The sequence below is a fragment of the Oryzias melastigma genome, linkage group LG23 (assembly GCF_002922805.2).
Source record: "Oryzias melastigma strain HK-1 linkage group LG23, ASM292280v2, whole genome shotgun sequence".
In the NCBI taxonomy this organism is placed as follows: Eukaryota; Metazoa; Chordata; class Actinopteri; order Beloniformes; family Adrianichthyidae; genus Oryzias; species Oryzias melastigma.
The window spans coordinates 14,806,573-14,813,136 of NC_050534.1; the positions used below are offsets into that span (position 1 = coordinate 14,806,573).

At 34.3% G+C, this 6,564-nt stretch overlaps 1 long non-coding RNA gene across 6 annotated transcripts in view; it reads right to left on the bottom strand.

Annotated features, from left to right (window-relative positions):
- LOC112158751 overlaps nt 1–6,564 on the bottom strand; it is a 354,072-nt gene that overhangs the window by 115,986 nt on the left and 231,522 nt on the right. For all 6 annotated transcript variants that reach the window (XR_004947099.1, XR_004947100.1, XR_002921355.2 and 3 more), the window contains one exon: nt 6,178–6,346. This is a non-coding gene — a long non-coding RNA (uncharacterized LOC112158751). The remainder of the gene's footprint in view (nt 1–6,177; nt 6,347–6,564) is intronic.

Sequence of the window (6,564 nt, forward strand, 5' to 3'; positions counted from 1 at the left end):
TTCTACGTCAGTTCTACACCAATTTCTACGTCAGTTCTACACCAATTTCTACGGCAGTTCTACACCAATTTCTACGTCCGTTTCTACACCAATTTCTACGTCCGTTTCTACACCAATTTCTACGTCAATTTCTACGTCAATTTCTACACCAATTTCTACACCAATTTCTACACCAATTTCTACGTCAGTTTCTACACCAATTTCTACGTCAGTTTTAACACCAGTTTCTACACCAATTTCTACGTTCGTTTCTACACCAATTTCTACATCCGTTTCTACACCAATTTCTACGTCAGTTCTACACAAATTTCTAAGTCAGTTCTACACTAATTTCTACGCCCGTTTCTACACCAATTTCTACGTCCGTTTCTACACCAATTTCTACGTCCGTTTCTACACCAATTTCTACGTCAATTTCTACGTCAATTTCTACACCAATTTCTACACCAATTTCTACACCAATTTCTACGTCAGTTTCTACACCAATTTCTACGTCAGTTTTAACACCAGTTTCTACACCAATTTCTACGTTCGTTTCTACACCAATTTCTACATCCGTTTCTACACCAATTTCTACATCCGTTTCTACACCAATTTCTACGTCAGTTCTACACTAATTTCTACGCCCGTTTCTACACCAATTTCTACGTCAGTTTTTACACCAGTTTCTACACCAATTTCTATGACAATTTCCACGTCAGTTTCTTGGTAATTTTTTTTAAATAAATTTCTACGCCAGTTTCTACATCAATTTCTACGTCAGTTTCTACACCAATTTCTGTCAATTTCTACGTCAGTTTCTACACTAATTTCTACGTCAGTTTCTACACCAATTTCTACGCCAGTTTCTACACCAATTTCTGTAAATTTCTACGTCAGTTTCTACACTAATTTCTACGTCAGTTTCTACACCAATTTCTACGCCAGTTTCTACACCAATTTCTACGCCAGTTTCTACACCAATTTCTGTAAATTTCTACGTCAGTTTCTACACTAATTTCTACGCCAGTTTCTACATTGATTTCTACATCAGTTTCTACACCAATTTCTATGTCAATTTCCACGTCAGTTTCTTAGTAAATTTTTTTATAAATTTCTACGCCAGTTTCTACATCAATTTCTACATCGATTTCTACATCAGTTTCTGCGCCAGTTTCTGGGTCAATTTTTGTATCAATTTTTACATCAATTTCTTTGCCAATTTTAACGTCAATTTCTATGCCAGTTTCTAGGTCAATTTTTATCAATTTCTGTTAATTTCTACGCCAGTTTTTGTATCAATTTCTATGTTAATTTCTACGCCAATTTCTCAGAATAGACCTGTGAAAGAAAGATTTGTAATGCTTTGATGTTTCGCACCAAGCCTCTTCCAACTGTACTGTGTGTTCCAAATTATTATGAAAATTGTATTAAAGTGAAAAAATATATTTTTTTTAATTTATTAATCTCATATATAATATTGTCTCTCTTTGGATTACTAAAATCAATGTCAGACACCTGAGATGATTAGTTTACCAGGTGAGTTCAATTACAGGAAAAACTACTAAAAGAAGGACGTTGTACATTTTCAAGCAATATGGGAAAGAAAAAGGATCTCTCGTGCTGAAAAGCGTGAAATAGTTAAATGTCTTGTTTAAAGTGTTAAAGCCTTGGATATTTCATTAAAACTTAAGCGTGAAAATTGTACTATTACGAGGTTTGTGGCTGATTCAAACACAGGTTGGTGCAGATAATGACAGAATGAGGAAGGTTTCTGCAAAACAAATACATCAGATTTAGAGAGAAGCTGCTAAAATACCATAGTTGACATATTTGAAGCTGCTGGTGTCCAATGAACATCAAGGTATAGGACCCTCCTGAGGCTTGCAGTTCTATGTAAACTATCCATTTGGTCACCCCTAAACAACACTCGTAAGTAGAAACGGCTGCATTGAGAACCTCAGGATCTACCTCTCCGAATCTTTTCCTTGAATGTGAGTATCTTTACTTTAAAACATATTTGTATTTATTGATAAAATAACGAATGTTATCTCAGACAAACAAAAACATTCAGAAAATAATGAGGTGTAAATGTTAGCAAACTTCCACAAAAATACGGTTTTCTTGAAACTTTTTGAGATGAGCATCACCAGAGCAGCAGCGGCATGCTGCTTTCTGTCTGGAGCGGTGCTACCTTACAAGTGGAACTTGTAAAACATTAGAGAATAACAGGTCACAGTGCTCCTTCATCTATCACCCGAGGCTGCAAAGAGGATGCTAATGAAGTTCTCAAGTACAATTTGTTCTTGCTGGAGACAGATATTTAGGGAATCAAACTAACGTATTTATACCGAGTTAAATCAGTTTCCAAAAGTTTTGTCCATCTGTGAATTAAAAAAGGAGTTGAGAATAAAGGTATAGTTTGATGCAAAATGTGATTTTTGGTCTTTTGCAGAAAGAAGCTTTGAATAGCAAACCTACACAGACTTGGAATAAGGAGTAAGTGTTTACTTTCATTGTTTTGTGGCAAGTGTCTGCAGTGAAAAGCTAAATATTAATTTTCTGATGTTAGGGAAGCAGAAGAATGACAAAAAAATACTTTTTTTGAACAAAAAGTTTTAACTAAACTTTCAATGTTTAACCCCTGAATACAAATTAAATTAAACACAGGAGGAGCGCTCATATTAAATAAAAACTATATTAAATTACATGATATTACTTTACATTATATTAAATAAAGTTGACAAACCTACATAACTCAATGAAGTAATTTCTATTAAATTTAAAGCAGTTTCTCCATCTGAATGAGGTTTTATGATGTGAATGTCTTAAATTGTCACTAAATCTAAACATTTTCCATCTCTTTAACTCACAAGAAGCCGGTGGGTACTCATTTACATTTTGAATCTGAATAACTAAAACAAAAACAATTCTTTTGATCCTTTTAGGGGTTGTATTGGTTAAATATGTGGTGATTGAGCTTTAGAATTTGTGAAAAATACAATAATATACAGTAGCTATATGCATTACTCTTTTGTCCCAGTCATTTTGGACCTTTGTAGTACAGCAATTACAAGTTTCACATTTTCAGACAATTTTAGGTGTGTAGACATTTTTAACTAAAGGCCAAAATCTCAAGTTTTCTGAGCCCAACACTCATAAAGTCTGACTTTTAAAAATTCAGTCTTTTTAACAATTTAGCTTGCATAATCTGAAACACACTTTAAACTGTTGATGTCATAAAATATTGTTTAACCAATCAAGTCACAAGTGGACTGTTCTGCAAATTACAGCTGGGATGATTGTAATAATATTATTAAAGAATTTCCTATTTAAGTCATTCTTATAGAAGTTGAATTTATCAAAATGCAAAAGGTGTCCTTTAGATTGGTATATGGCAGCTGATTGTCAATCTAAGGCTATATCAGAATTTCCACCCTAATCCCCAACTACTAAAAATCTATATAGAGGCCTGGATTTTAAAAGCAATCAATTCGGACATGCTCAGAATTTTTTATTTTTTTTATATATCTTTATTTACTTATTTTTTAATAAATTGCTTCAGGGAAAAATAATATAATGGAATTATTTTTCTATAATTATTTTCTGCAACTAACAATTTAAAAATAATATATTCATTTTTTTCTTTAAAAAATTAAAGTTAAAAAAAAAAAAATCCCAAATTGTACTTTTGCACATGCAGATTTGCTTAACTTCATCATCTTGCACATGTGGCAGGGAGGCAGCAGCAGTTCCTAACTAGAACATTCAAATGTAATTGTGCGATCTGTGTACAGTAATTGAATCTTGTGAATGCAAAGCAAGCGCCACAGCCCTGGAAAGGAGTCTGCTCTGAATATGTGCTGGCCACAAACAACAAATGAGATTACACAGTTAGAAATCACTGCAGAGACATTGAAGGCTGATGCCATTGTGGCTGGATATATGATTACACCTCCCAGCGTGAGGTGATAATGCATCACCGAGCAGCGTCACACCTTGTCATTTAAGGCTTTAGGAAAATGTGTTCAGAATATGACACAGCATTGTTGCTTCTCTCTGGTTACACAGCAAATGCTGATATATCAGTACAATAATTTAGATATTTACAATTCATGTATAATATTACAGGGGTGTCAAGGGGCCAAAATCCAAAACACACCTTATGTCACGGGCCGAACAGGATAAAACTAGATTTTTATTCAATTTTAAAATTGTAACTTTTTAACATAGTTATTAACTAGACAAATAGCATTACCTGAAGTTGAAGCCTTAGCTGAATTTAGCCGCTGAAGATGCTGAAAATGATAGCTAAAAACGCTAAAGCTGACAGTTGAAAACACTGAAGCTAATAGCCAGCTAAAATATTAGCTAAATGCCCAATTAGCCTTAGCCCTAGAACACCATCGCCGGATGATTTTCACCTGAACAAAAGTATGTACATTATTTTAAGTTTTCTGTATTTTTTTGAGTGCCATGGGTCCCCGGTTAAAGTCTAACATGTCCCAGGAATGAGTGGACCAGAAGCTGAAGCCTTCTTTTAGCCGCTGAAGATGCTAGTAAAGATAGCTGAATATGCTGAAAATTATAGCTAAAGGCGCTAAAGCTGACAACTGAAAACACTGAAGCTGATAGCCAGCTAAAATATTAGCCAAGTCTCAAGTATCATTATTTCTTTAGGTATTTTTTTTTTTTATCTCAAATTACTCCTTTTTCAGTCATTTTCAAGCATGTTCTCAGGATCTTCCGATGCTTTTTTCCCCACTTTGTTGCACAAAGCACAGTTTGAAATAATATTAAACTACTCTAATTTATTAAGTGTTGTTATATCTTGATCTATTTTTTATGGGGAATACTTTTTATTAGGTAAAAATTCCCCAGTAACAGTGATGGTGTAACTTTTATAGCGAAAGTGTTCTAGGGCCAAAAAAAAAAAATCTTAGGGTAATCAAAACAGCTAGCATGTAGCTGAAAAATAGCTAAACTCCAAAATGGACAAAGCAAAAGCCTAAATTAGCCAAAACAGCTAGGATGTAGCTGAAATATTAGCTAAACACCAAAATAGCCTAAAAAACAAACCAAAAACAACAACTTTAGCCGAAAACAGCTAGCTTGTAGCTGAAGCATTAGCTAAACTCAACCTCAAGATAGCCTAAAAAAACAGAAGAAAGCTTAAATTAGCCAAAAACAGCTAGCTTGTAGCTAAAAAGTTAGCTTAACTTCAAGATAGCCTAAAAAACTGAAGAAAGCTTAAATTAGCCAAAACAGCTAGCATGTAGTTGAAATATTAGCTAAACTCCAGAATAGCCTACATTTTTTTAGAAATAGTCCAGAAAGCTAGCAGAATTTTAATTTTAAAAACTTTGAGACATAATTATTAATAATAAAAAGGTATTATTCCAGAATAAATCAACTTAAATTAGTTCAATATTTTACCCTCCATGAAAATATATTTTGTAAAAAATTATACAAGTTAGAAATATAAAAATAAGTGCTAGATAACATCGTTCCATTAATAACAATAAAATAAAGTGATCTGGAGGGCCGGATATAATTACCTGAAGGCCCCAGATCTGCCCCCCAGGCCTTGACTTTGAGACATGTGCTATAGTATTCCAGTATTGCAAGATACAATTAGGCAAAAATAAGATGTTTTTGAGTACAGTTTAAAGTATTGACTTTAGAGAAAGGGCAATTAGCATTTTCTGCATTTTCTATCAGATCTAACTTGATGTAACTTTTGTGTTCAGTCTCATGACACCAAGTTCATGGGCCCATATGTTCCGGTCAAGGAGAAAAGCTCAGAGTGCCAGCATCTGCAGTAAAAACCCACAGAGCACTCCTGGCACACACACTCAAATTATGAATAAATAACCCAACATGCTGTTAGCCTGGAGATAAAACACATACTATTAGCTCCTCTACTGAAAGAAAAACATATGAATACATTACAAGAAAAACCCTGAAACAGATGGCAACATCCTCCTGACCAGTTTTGAGCACCTTTGAACGTTCCCTGAACCTTTCACAAAAGCCTAAACATGCAAAACACAAAACTGACTTTTCTGTCTAGCAAAAGCACTTTTTTTCCCTTTTGGCCCACCAATCATCTCCTTTCGTACGAATCTGTGCTCTCCAAAAGGCACATCTAATAAATATTAATGTGGTCTCTCATGGGGTGGGGCAGGGCTTACTTACAGCCAAATGATCCTCACGCAGCATAATGAAGCCGCTGGGATCCAGGTGAGAGGACGGAGGGAGGCTTATGTAACTCTGCGCCTTGTCAGGTAAGTTTCATCCATATTTTAACACCCTGGGAAGGAGATTGGAGACATAGGAGGAGATATGGAGAATTACCCTCCAGAACCTGGGAAAGACATGGAAATGGAGAAAGTCAATGTAATGAGAGATTCAGTGTGCAAACAGCTCTTCATAGATATACACACACATATATATATACTGTATGTATACATATACACACACACACATATATACACATACACACACACATATATACACATATATATACACATATATACACACATATATGTATATATGTGTGTATATATATATATATATATATAT